At 42.7% G+C, this 12,280-nt stretch overlaps 1 protein-coding gene across 12 annotated transcripts in view; it reads left to right on the top strand.

Moving 5' to 3' along the window:
• OSBPL1A (oxysterol binding protein like 1A) overlaps positions 1 to 12,280 on the top strand; it is a 203,237-nt gene that overhangs the window by 32,247 nt on the left and 158,710 nt on the right. For 2 of the 12 annotated variants that reach the window (XM_040984814.1, XM_040984817.1), the window contains one exon: positions 10,099 to 10,181. The exons of 7 other annotated variants lie outside the window; for them this stretch is intronic. The gene's annotated coding sequence lies outside the window, so the exon portion shown is untranslated. 3 more of the 12 variants (XM_040984815.1, XM_040984818.1, XM_040984816.1) reach the window with 3 other exon arrangements.

Here is a 12,280-nt window from a genome sequence, read left to right as displayed (position 1 = left end):
TTCTAGCTGCTTCTTGCTCATCTGGTTTTGTTAGCATGATGTCATTGATCAGGTGAGTGCCCAGCTGGTTTGAGGCAGAACTGTAGATGGGTCCTGTTGTCCGTGGGAATAAAAATAGTTTGGGATCTTTCTGTTTTCCAAGACAGGGAGAGAAAGGATAACTTTGCCATATCAGTTGTATACTATTTACTTGAGGGTAGGGTTTTTGTTTTTGTTTCCTTAAAGGTTTGTATGAGAGAATTACAGAAAAAGATATCCCCAGTCCACTGATTGACTTTGTCCAGGTGACTCCATCGGCCAGGACCTGGCCTACCAGCAGCCAGCAGCTCTATCCAGGTCTCCCATGCAGGTAGCAGGGCCACAGACACCGAGGCCAGCTTCTGCTGCTTTCCCAGGCTATTTTGCAGGAGCTGAATTGGAAGTGGAGCAGCTGGACCTTGAACTAGTATCCATATGGGATGCTGGTACCAGAAGCAGAGGCTTACTATATCACTGTGCCAGCTCCACTTCCAGTCCAGCTCCCTGCTTATGGCCTGGGAAGGCAGTGGAAGATGGCTCATGTGCTTGGACCCTTGCACCCATGTAGGAGACTGAGAAGTTCCTGACTTCAGATGGGCTCAGCTCCAGCAGTTGCGGTCTTCTGGGGAGCAAACCAGCAGACGGGAGATCTTTCCTCTGTAACTCTGCTTTTCAAATATTAAAAAAAAAGAAAGAAATCTTAAAGCTAATCTTTTAATTTTCTATGAACTTTTAAAAAAATTTTCTATGAACTTTTTTCTGTAACACTCTTCCTAAGGACAAAATTACATGGACAAATGATAATATATATGATTTATCGTTTTAAAAACAGTGTATTTATCTGAAAGGCAGAGTTACAGAGAAAGGGAGAGAGGATATCTGTGGCATGGTTTCCAAAAAAATGGCCGCATAGCTGGTTTGGGCCAGCTAGGAGCCAGGAACTCTGTTGTGGTCTCCCGTGTGTCAGGGACTTAAGCACTTAGGCTGTTTTCTGCTGCTTTCCCATGTGCATTATCAGGGAGCAGATGGGAAATAGAGCAGTTAGGACTTGAACTGCTGTTCACATGGGATGCTGTATCACAGGTGGTGGCCTAACGTTTTGTACCACAACAGTAGCCACTACTTACATCATTGTCTTGTTTTCCTTATTTACTATGTGTGCATGTGTGTGAGAGAGATCCAGTACCTGAGAATAATTTGTTGCATTAACTGTTTACACATACTTTAGGCTAATAATGTCCTGCAGCCTTTGGATGCTGTGTTCTTTTTCTTGGTTTTTTTCTCTAGTGTTGGGGTGGGCTGATATCTTCAGTTTTCCTACATCTTACCTTTTCCTTAGTTGTGCTCTGATGTCTCCTATTGAAGGCCTTCCTTGTGTGTGGTGAGTTGCTGTTGCTGTGGTTACCTGCAGAGCAGCCCTGCCTTCAAGCTCCTCGCTTCCCCGCACCCAGTACTGCACCTGTACAGGTGCAGGCTGGCTTTCTGGAGTTCGCTCCAGATTCCTGCTTCACTTTCAGCTTGAGATCTTCATGGTGAGTCTTTGGCCTCAGAGCTTTGTCCTCACACGTAGCTTCTCCCCGTGTGTTGTTGCCTACTAGTGATTCTAGTTTTGGTGTGGGAGTATGGGGCAGGGGCTAGTTCCTTGTGCTTTTGTAGCCTCCATCCCCAGCAGCCTTTGACCTCTGGCTAAGGACTGGGCCCTTGCTTGTTTCCAGTTCCTTGCCCTGTGGTAAAAGGTGGTTTTGCTTTTCCCTCCCTGATGCTGTGAAGTTGCTTCCTGTTGCTGCTGGAAGTGTATTTGTTGCCCTTCCCGAGTATTTTGGGAATGAGCTGGGCATGAATGGGCTGTTATGCTTTTTTTGCAGGGAACTTCACTGCTCTAGGCTAGCGCTATCCAAGAAGGCATTCTGTGGTCACCCTCATCCCCAGGTCTTTTTACCAGCTACTACCAGGTGGAGTTCCATAGAGAAGGGCTTGCTCGAGGTGTGAACTTTTGTCTGACTTGTGACTTGCAGGAGTTCCATATTCTCACACAGTCACAGAAATTGACCACAGGGCTTCCCTGAGTTCTTTCATCTACTCATTTTGTTCCCTTCTCTCCATGGCTACCACAGCAGAGCTGGCACTGGCCATTGCAGCACCAGCCCCCAGAGTCCAGCCCTCTGGGTTGCCCCATGATCTCAGTTCTTCAGTAAATACAAGGTGTTACAATTTTTTTCTATGATCTGTATCTGTATCTCTTCACTGTTGTTTACATTCTAGGTGAGATCTGAAAGTCCCAGTTAATATTTTTTCTTTAAAGATTTATTTTATTTCATTGGGAAGATAGATTTACATAGAGGAGGGACAGAAAGATGTTCTGTCCACTGGTTCACTCCCCAAGTGGTTGTAATAGCTGGAGCTGAGCTGATCCGAAGCCAGGAGCCTCTTCCTGGTCTCCCACACAGATGCAGTGTCCCAAAGCTTTGGGTTATCATCCACTGCTTTCCCAGGCCACAAGCAGGGAATTGAAAGGGAAGTGGAGCAGCTGGGATATGAGCCCATGCCCATATGGGATCCTGGCAGATGTAAGGCAAGGATTTGACCACTAGGCTATCACACTGGGTCCAGGCCCAGTTAACTTATGCAATAAGCTTTTATTATGAGAACATCAAAAAACATTGCTGGCTCTTATGTAATTAAGTTGATCATGTGTCTTTGCCCTGCCTGCTTCCATTAATATTTCACAATATCCTTGGAATGTTTATGATGTTCTGAGTTGTCTCTTCAAAGAACACTTATGTGTCTGTGTATGTGTATGTATTTAAAATTTCAGATAATGTTATTGGGCTTTATAATGAAAAACTGATGCCCTTTGCCCCATGCCTGCCCACTCTGGTTCACCCCTCGTAAGGTAATTGTGCTCAGGGATTTTGGCTGTTAGTCCAGGTGATTTTTACCTCTGAATTGATAACCTGTCATTGATTCTTGACTTTTTTCCTTTCAATTCTAGATTTTCTGTAGGCCTGTCTCTGGGCATTATGCATTTAATTTTTTCTTTAAGATTCGTTTATATTTATTATAAAATCAAATATGCAGGGAGGAGGAGAGACTGAGAAGAAGATCCTCTTCCTTATGCTTCACTCCGCAAGAGGCTGATTCAAAGCCTGGAGCCTCCCCGCAGGTGTCCCCTGAGGATGCAGGGTCCCAAGGCTTTGGGCCATCCTTGACTGCTTTCCCAGGCCACAAGCAGGGAGCTGGATGGGAAACGGAGCTGCCGGGATTAGAATTGGTGCCCATATAGGACCCAGGTTGTGCAAGGTGAGGGCTTCAGCTGCTACGCCACTGCATCAGTCCCAGTTTTTTCTTGTTTGTCTCTGCCTTGAACCCTACCAAAACTTCTGTCTAAATAGTTTCTAGATTTTGGTTAAATAAGTACTAAGTTTACATTATTGTGGTTTTCTTAGTTTGAGCCACGTAAGGTTCTGTTCACTGAGTTTTACATAATTCACTAGTTTTTTCTGGAGTTGGTAATTGTGTGTGGTTTCCTCATGAGTTGAACTCTTTTAGTCATCACCTATTTAAGCTGTAAGAGCTTCAACAATTCCTTATTTTGTTCTTTAGTACACTTACATGCCTCATGTAATGATGAGTTCTGCTATCTCCCTGTGTCCTCTTGTTCTCACTGGGACTAGTTGCCTTCTAGAGCTGTGCCTGAGATTCGTTGTGAAGCTTTACTTCTGTGAGTTCTCTTCCTCTGTTGGGTTTCTGGGGACTTGGGTCCCATGTGGTTGCACCGCACTCTTCAGGTGCTTTGTAAGACAGGTTGTGGGGACATCAGCTGTCTGAAAATCCCTCTTCCCTTTATATTTGAGTGACAGTTTGACAAAGAACAGATTTCTGATTTGGAAATCACTTTGCCTTCGTTTCAGAGGCATTGTGTCACTGCTTCCCAGCTTTTATTGTGCTGGTGGAGGCTGGGCTGTCCTGATTCCTGGTGCCACGGACGGCCTCAATGTTTAATTGCTAGAAAGCATATCAGTTAAAGCTAGGGTGACAGGTGACCTAAACTAACAATGACTCAGTAGTTTGTTTTTCTCTCATGTTAAAAGTGCAGGTAGGTCATCTTGAGCAGGTGGCACATGCTTGATATTCTTCCATCTGGTTCCACTATGTGTGGCTTTGACCAGTATAGGACTTTCTCTAGGGATTGGAAAGCAGCAGTCACACAAACAAAAAAAAGGACGCCTTGGGAATGATCATGAATCTACTCCTATGTAAAAACAAACTTCCTATGTGAAAAATTGTTATGTGACACTCCTGTCTAATCCCATTGATGATAAGAGTCACCAGTCCATATTGCTAAATGGTAGCTAGGAAATATGGTCTTTATTTTAGGGCCTGGCTAATAATGCAGCTGGGGTGATATGGGCTCTTCCCTTGACCTGGTACCCTAGGATTTTACTTCTTGTTTTGTTTCGTTTTCTAGGCCTTTAAATGTGTTACTGGTTTTCTTGCTGTGTGAGAATTGCCATAGCCTTAGTGGCTCCTCAACAGCCATTTATTGTTCCACAGTTCTGGTGGTTGGAATTCTGTGCATAGCCTACTGGGGTTCTTTGCTTACCACGTCACAAGTCTGAAACAAAGATGTCTGCCAAGCGCCTTTCTCTTCTGAGGCCTGTGTCCCCCTTGGAAGTGCCTTTAGTTTGTGGGCAGAATTCATGGAAGCTGGAGGCTGCCATCTCTGCTGGGAATTTTGCCCCTGGTAGCACTGGCCCACCCTTAGGTCTTACTCACACAGCCTTGCTGTATGTTCTCTAAACTCTTGCAATCTCTGCCAGAAGGAGTGCAACCCCTTTTGAGGCCTCACTGGAATGCAAACAGGCCACCCGGGATAATCTTTCTTTTGTCAGAGGCAGCCATGTCTCGCATGTGACCTAATCGTGAGAGTATTCCTATTTATAGTCCTTAAGATGGTGCGGGGTGTGAGCGGCAGGGCAGGGTCTTGGAAGTCATTGGAGCGTTCTGTCTGCCTACGTACATGGTCCACAAAAATCAGGTTCTTTAGTTTAATCTCATTTTCCTTTGTTTAAAACACACTTTCTTTTTATGGAAATGTTGTAATGAAACTTCAAGATTTTGACTCTCTGCTTTTCCAATCTTTTCTTCCTCTTAAGTCTCAAGTTCTTCCCTGTCTTCTTCCCCTCTCTGTTGCTGCTTCCCCATTGCCTCCTGTTTTGTCTGAGGGATTTCTTCAAATTAATCTTCTAATCTTTCTGCTGAATATTTTATCTTTGCCAAAATTTCTAATTTTGAAAAATTCTTTTTTTTCCCACATTTTTTACATTTTATTATTATCATTTTATGATACAGTTCCATATTCCCTTATCCCCTCCCCAGCTCCCTCCCCCCCCACCTAGTTCCTCTATATCATTACTAACATATAGTTCTTCATGCTCAGTCATATGTTCATCATTGCGGGCATGGACAATGGCAGAGAGTCGAGAATCTGATTGTCAAGATATAGTAAACAGTTTCATTGTAAGTCTATCTTTGTCTGGAAGCAGAAATGCATACTACACTGCATCCTCACATCTAGATGTTAGTCTCCATTTCACAGCTACTGAACATCCCATTAAATGAAAAGTCATCATACAGAATCGACAATAGAAAAAAAAATTAACAATACAATGAAGTTATATGACATGTTACTAGATATGACAGTCTCCATTACACAGCTACTATACATCCCCTTAAATGAAGAGCTACAAAACAAAATCAACATCAGGGAGAAAAAAGAAATTAACAACATCAAGAAGTTAAATAACATGCTATCAAATGACTAACGTGTAGCTGAAGAAATGAAAATCAAGAACCTTCTTGAAGAAAATGATGCCACTGCATGATCTACGAGTCATTGAGTGATTTAATCAGAAGAAAGTATTTTGAAGAGATGAAATCAACAGAAAACAACAAAACCCATGTGATACAGTTTCTGCTGATCTTTGTTGAAGTGTGTCTCCTCCAGACAATAAATAGATGGGTTTTGTTTTTTAATCCAGTCTACTAATCTGTGATGTTTGATTGAGCTTAAGCCATTTACATTCAGAGTTAAATATACATGGGTGGTACTTTGGTCATGTCATTTTAGGAATGGGTTGTTCATTGGTTTAGTCTTCTGTTGTCACTCTGTTTAGTCCTGTTACTTTGCTGGGATGTTCTTCCCGTTTGCCTTTGGTCTTGGTAGGTGCTATTCTTCTCTGTCAAGAGAACATCTTGAAGTTTCTTTTTCAGGGCAGGTTTGAAAGAGGCAAATTCTTTTAACTTTTCTTTACTGTGGAATAATTTTATTTCATTTTCAAAGACGAAAGAAAGCTTTGCTGGATATGTTATCCTAGGCCAACAATTTTTTTCTTTTAGAATCTGGAATATGTCACTCCATTCTGTTCTGGCCTGTAGAGTTTCTTGTGAGAGAACTTCTGTGAGCTTAATTGACATTCCTATATATGTCAATTGATTTTTTTCACGTGCACATTTAAGGATCTTTCCTTATGTTCAATTGAAGAGAACTTGAGTATCATATGTCTGAAGATTGCTTTTGATCAAGCCTGTTGGGAGGTCTGTGCCCCTCCTGGATGTTATTTCCTAATTCTTTCTCCAGATTAGGAAAATTTTCCTTGATTATTTCATTAAATACATTTGCAAACCCAGCTTCTCTTTCTGCACCTTCTGGGACTCCCATAACTCTTATATTTGGCCTCTTAATAGTGTCTTTCAATTCTTGAATACGTTTTTTGCCCCGATCCAGCTCTGCTTCCAGCTTTTTGTTTGCTTCCCCCTGGTGACAGGAGATATCTTCCAATTCTGAAATTCTTTGTTCGACTTGCTTCATTCTATTTTGGAGACTCTCCATTGTACTTTTAATTTGGTCTACTGTGTTCTTAATTTCTGAAATATCAGCCTTGATTTGATACATTGCTTCCTTAAATTCTTTGAACTCTTGTATGTGCTTCTCTTTTTCGATCAGAATCTTTAAAATGAGTCTTATGGATTCTGTGTCCCCCCATTTTCTCGATGTCTTCCTCAGTTAACTCAAATTGGCATAGGGATTTGCTCCTTTGCAGGGGAGTTTTTGGTAATATTCATTGTACCTTTGTCTCTCCTTTTGCTCTTGATCATTGTACTTCTGGTTAGCAGAGTCATCTTCTTGGGGCAGGTTTCTAAGCTGTGTCACCCACAGGTCTACAATGCGATTTTACTTATTGCAGTTGGTACACAACTTTTTGCTTGCAGTCACTTGTGCCACAACCTCCAGCGAGTTCCAGGTCTGGCTTCTTATGTCAGATTTCCACCATGGTCTCCACAGCCCCAGCTCTTGGCTCACCACTCTCCACCTCCTTTGATATCCTGCTGAGGCTGCACGGTTGCAACCTTTCTCCCACTTCTGATTGGAGCAGGTCCCAGGATTAGAGAGACACCAGGTGTCCTATATAATTAGGTTGTTGGTGGCGCTGATCTTGTCAGCACCTGTTGGACATTAAGTCTGGGTGCCACATGGACCTATTTTGACCGGTACGATGTCACAGTTGGTATTATTTTCCTGTGGGACCACTGCAATCCAGTGATCTCAGCAAGTTCTCAGGAGTTCAGCACATGTGCAGTTCACTATTGTCTCCTGCAGTCCCAAAACAATTGTCACAGTGCACAAAATGGCGCCTCACGGTCCACTACTGCAGTTCTTTATCTGCTGGCCGTCAGATCTGAGGGTTGCCCAGACCTTCCCCCGGGTGGAACCTGTAGAATGCCACGTTGCTGCAGTTCACTGAGTCAGAAATGAGCTCATCCCCAGCTTAGCGCATGCTCAGTCCTTTCCCTTGCCCTTTCCTCCTTACACAATATGACACCCAATTCAGCTCTTGGGGTCTGACTGGGCTATGAAATCCACCCTGTTCTTGCACTGCCCATCTGAGATCTGCTGCTCTGTCTCTGCTCCTGGTCAAATCAAACGGACCAGCAGGACGAGCAGTTCTTTGTCTGGATTCACCTCCCAAGCTCCCAGTGAGAGTCCCTTCCCAGTGGTTGCTAGTGGAGTTCCGGCTGCTGGTGGAGTTCAGATCGCTGTGTATCAGTCACTGCAACGCCACACTGCTGTGCCCGCTGCTTTCCTGTGTCTGTCAGTCTCCAGGTACCCCTCTGCTGTTGTTCTGTCCTTTCCTATTTCCTGAAATATGTCCTCTCTGCTTCATCCTGATTAAATGTTTCTCCATCCGTTTAAATGTGTCCTTACCCTGTTCGGCCATCTTGATTCTCCCGAAAAATTCTTTATTTTGTCTGGCTGTCTTTTTTTTTGGGGTAGCATTAAATTCTTTTTTATTATTTTTTTTAAAGATTTATTTATTTTTATTGGAAAGACGGATATACAGAGGAAGAGAGAGGAAGACCTTCTGTCCAATGGTTCACTCACCAAGCGGGCGCAATGGCTGGAACTGAGCCAATCCATAGCCAAGAGCCAGGAGTTCTTCTGGGTCTCCCATGTGGGTTCAGGATCCCAAGGCTTTGGGCCGTCCTCAACTGCTTTCCCAGGCCACAGTCAGGGAGCTGAATGGGAAGCGGGATTAGAATTGGCACCCATATGGGACCGCTGGGCGTTCAAGGCAAGGACTTTAGCCACTAGGCCATGGCGCCGGCCCAACAGCATTTAATTCTTAAGACACTTATCTGAGGTTATTACAGTTGTTTTAAAAGTTTTCTTAAGTTTTATGGACCCCACATTTCTTTTTCTATTGTCATTTATGCTGGTTATGCCTCAGATTTCATGGTATAATTGGCTGCCAGTTTGTATTGAAGAGAAAATACTTTCCAAAGCTCAAGGAAATTAAATAACTTCTTGACCACAGATCTTCATTTAGAGTTAATCTTAGCAGATTTGTGCAGAAGGCTGTATTTGCATATCTCTTTTCAAGTTGTTTTCATGCTGGTATGTAAGATGCCTAGTTTCTAGTCTTGATATGGGAGTAGGAGGTGAGAGCTAGGTCTTTGTTATACTGGTGCAGCCAGCATTTCCAGGAGCCTTGTGTTCCTGTCTAAGGAACAGGGTTCCATAAGAAGGTTCTTGACTGGCTCTTACTTGTTCCTTGCTCTTTCCCCTTGGGTAAAGAAGACCCCTTGGGTCCTCTTTCTGCTGGCCTGAAGTTGCTTCTTATGCCCACGGAATTATGCTTGATTGTCTTGAAAAAGATGTGTAATAGTAATACCTCAATGGGTGTTTGTGAAGCTTTAAATGAGTAGTAAAAGTCTTAGAACAGTATCTAGAACATAGTAGTATTAAGAAAATATTGGGTATTTTTTTTTTAAGATTTATTTTATTTTCATTACAAAGTCAGAAATACAGAGAGGAGGAGAGACAGAGAAGAAGATCTTCCGTCCGATGATTCACTCCCCAAGTGAGCGCAACGGCCTGTGCTGTGCTGATCCAGAGCCAGGATCCAGGAACTTCTTCCGGGTCTCCCACATGGGTGCAGGGTCCCAAAGCTTTGGGCCGTCCTCGACTGCTTTCCCAGGTCACAAGCTGGGAGCTGGATGGGAAGTGGAGCTGTCGGGATTAGAACTGGTGCTCATATGGGATCCCGGCGCGTTCAAGGCGAGGACTTTAGCTGCTAGGCCACGCCACCGGGCCCAATATTGGGTATTGTGTTTTATTTAAATTCTTTTGAGTTAATTATTTGAAGTCTTGAATCTGGCCTTAAGTTTGCTCATGACTTTGATTTTTCTCTGGATAAGAATCATGGTGTCTTTCAAGTGGACATACTACTGGAGCTGCTTTATTTTTTGCCCCAGAAAAAAAAATTACACTTAAGGAAGTACTTTGTCAAAGTTTGAAAAATTTGGACATGTGGATAATGGTTAATAAAAGGCAATTCGAAAAGGCTTTTCAAAAATGTAGACATTTCAGCAATTATGTATTTTAATGTTTTATCATATTTTCCTGCCACTCTATTATAGTATGTCAACATAATGAAAATCAAAAAACATTTTGCTTAGAATTGTTAAAGTTATGATTCATTTAAGTAGTTTTCTTGAACCTCTCCTTGTATCTCATAGGAGTTCAACAAACATAAAATGTAAGTGCCTTCTTTATAACTACTGAAACCTGAAGTCTGCATGAAGAAACTGCTTCACAAGCAGTAAGCCTTTTTATTTGGAATTTCTGTAAAAAGTTTTATAGAAGAAAATCCTCTCTAAAAACAAATGCAGGAGTGTTTATAATAGCATCATTTAACAACCAAAATCTTAAAACAACTCATTCATCAACTAATGAATGGATAAGCAGAATTTGCTCTCACACTGGAGTATTACTCAGCAGTATAAAAGAATGAAAAATTGATATATACCAAAGCGTTAAGAACCTTGAGACCTTGAGAACTTGGTAAGTTAAAGAAACCAGACAAAAAGGCCACACAGTGTGTGATTCCTTTATAGAAATGTCCAGAACAGGTATATCTGCAGAGACTGAAAGGTAGATGAGTGGTTGCAGGGGCCTGAGGGAAGGGATGGAACTTAGTGCAATGATTCTTGGAGATGGGGTCTTTGGGGTGATTAAAATATGCCAAAATTAGAAAAATAACTGCTGAACTTAGAGTATAGTATAAACCAGATTGTACAGTTTCACACCGTGGCATTTATATCCCCTAAAGTTTTATAATTCATCCGGATATAGAGATTTTCCTGTTTAATCTGAGCTGGATTATGTGACGTCAGTGCAACAGTGCGGGTGGTTTGCAGGCAAGGGCCCAGCTCTGCTAGCTTTTTCTGACCTTCGCTCTGTGCTCCTAGTCCTAACATTACCACGTAGCTCCCACTGAACAAAATAAAGGGAAAAATGCAGTATGCTCAGGATTTTAATTCTCTGACATCTTGGTTGTTTGAAAAATTGTTCTGAGTGCTGTTTTGTCCAGGAGTATTTTAAGCAAACAATCTTTATTTAGGAATTAATGTTGAAAAAATGCGTAGCTTACTCTAGATGCAAGATAAAGAAAGTGGTCCAAATAGCCCAAGCCTCTTCTTTCCGGAAGGAAACTGATAGTAAGTACTGCAAATTGGAAATGCTGTGAAAGTTAAGTGCTAGAGCAGAGGGTGAGTGTTATGAAGTGTTGCTGCTTTCTATAGTCAACCAGGACTCTTCTGTGCAGGATGCTTTGTCATTGGACTGATTTGTAAAAAAAAATTGTTGTCCTCTCTCCTCCATCTCCCCCTTCTTTAGCACCTCATGACTTTGACTCTGACCAGCTGAGGCTTTATGAGTTAGCTAACATTGTTTGTAACTTCCCTTCAACAGAGCTGCTGAGTGTCTGACTTCTCTTGGGAGAGGCACTTCAGACTTTCATTGTTCTTTTTTTCTTTCTTTAGACTTGTTTAGTTTTATATGAAAGGCAGAGTTTAGAGAAGGAGAGACACTGATTGTCCATCTTCTGGTTCACCCCCACATGGTTATGATGGCCAGAACCGAGGCAGTCCAGAGACAGGAACTTTTTCTGTGTCTCCCACATGGGTGACAGGGTTCCAAACACTTGGGCCATCCTCTTCTGCCAGGAGCAGCCGGAACATGTACTGGCACCTGTAAGGGATCACTGTACTGCAGATAGGACTAACCTGATACACCACTGTAGTGGCCACTCTCTTGCTGTTTCAACTGCTGTTCTCAAAAATAGCTTGCTTATTTGGGAGGCAGAGAGGCTGAAGGAGAAATAAGGAACTTCTGCCCACCATATTCCCAAAATGCCCACAACAAATGGAGTTGGTGGCAGGGGCTTAATCCAGATCTCTCCTTGGATTGCACGACTGAACTACTTGAGCTGTCAGTGCTGCCTCCCAGGGTGCACATTAGCAGGAATCTGGAATCAGGAGCCTGCAGGCACTGAATCCAGAACTCTGATGTGGGTTGGAGACATCTGAACGCTTGGGCTAAATGCCTGGCACTTTCTGGCTGCTTTTCTGGTTTCTATGTTTTCCTCCTTACTCTCAGTTTAGATCTTCCTTTGATTATTATTTTTACATCCTTTTCTTTTGAAAACTTTGCCACTCAATGAATCAACTCTCTCTGATGGCTTCATGTTTTTCTCCTGGGAGATCTGGAATGTTACTTCATCCTCTTTCAGCCTCCGGTTCCTGTGTTCAGCTGCAGGAGGGGCTGTGTCTCAAGTATCTGATGGTTAGTGTGTCCAAGCTAGTTTGTGTCCCTGCACAATCACTCTTCAGTTGCAGTATTTAAATTGGTCTTTGAAAT

The sequence above is a fragment of the Ochotona curzoniae genome, unplaced genomic scaffold, assembly GCF_017591425.1.
Source record: "Ochotona curzoniae isolate NIBS_2020 unplaced genomic scaffold, NIBS_Ocur_1.0 contig_43, whole genome shotgun sequence".
Lineage (NCBI taxonomy): Eukaryota > Metazoa > Chordata > Mammalia > Lagomorpha > Ochotonidae > Ochotona > Ochotona curzoniae.
This window is presented reverse-complemented; position numbering and strand designations above follow the sequence as displayed.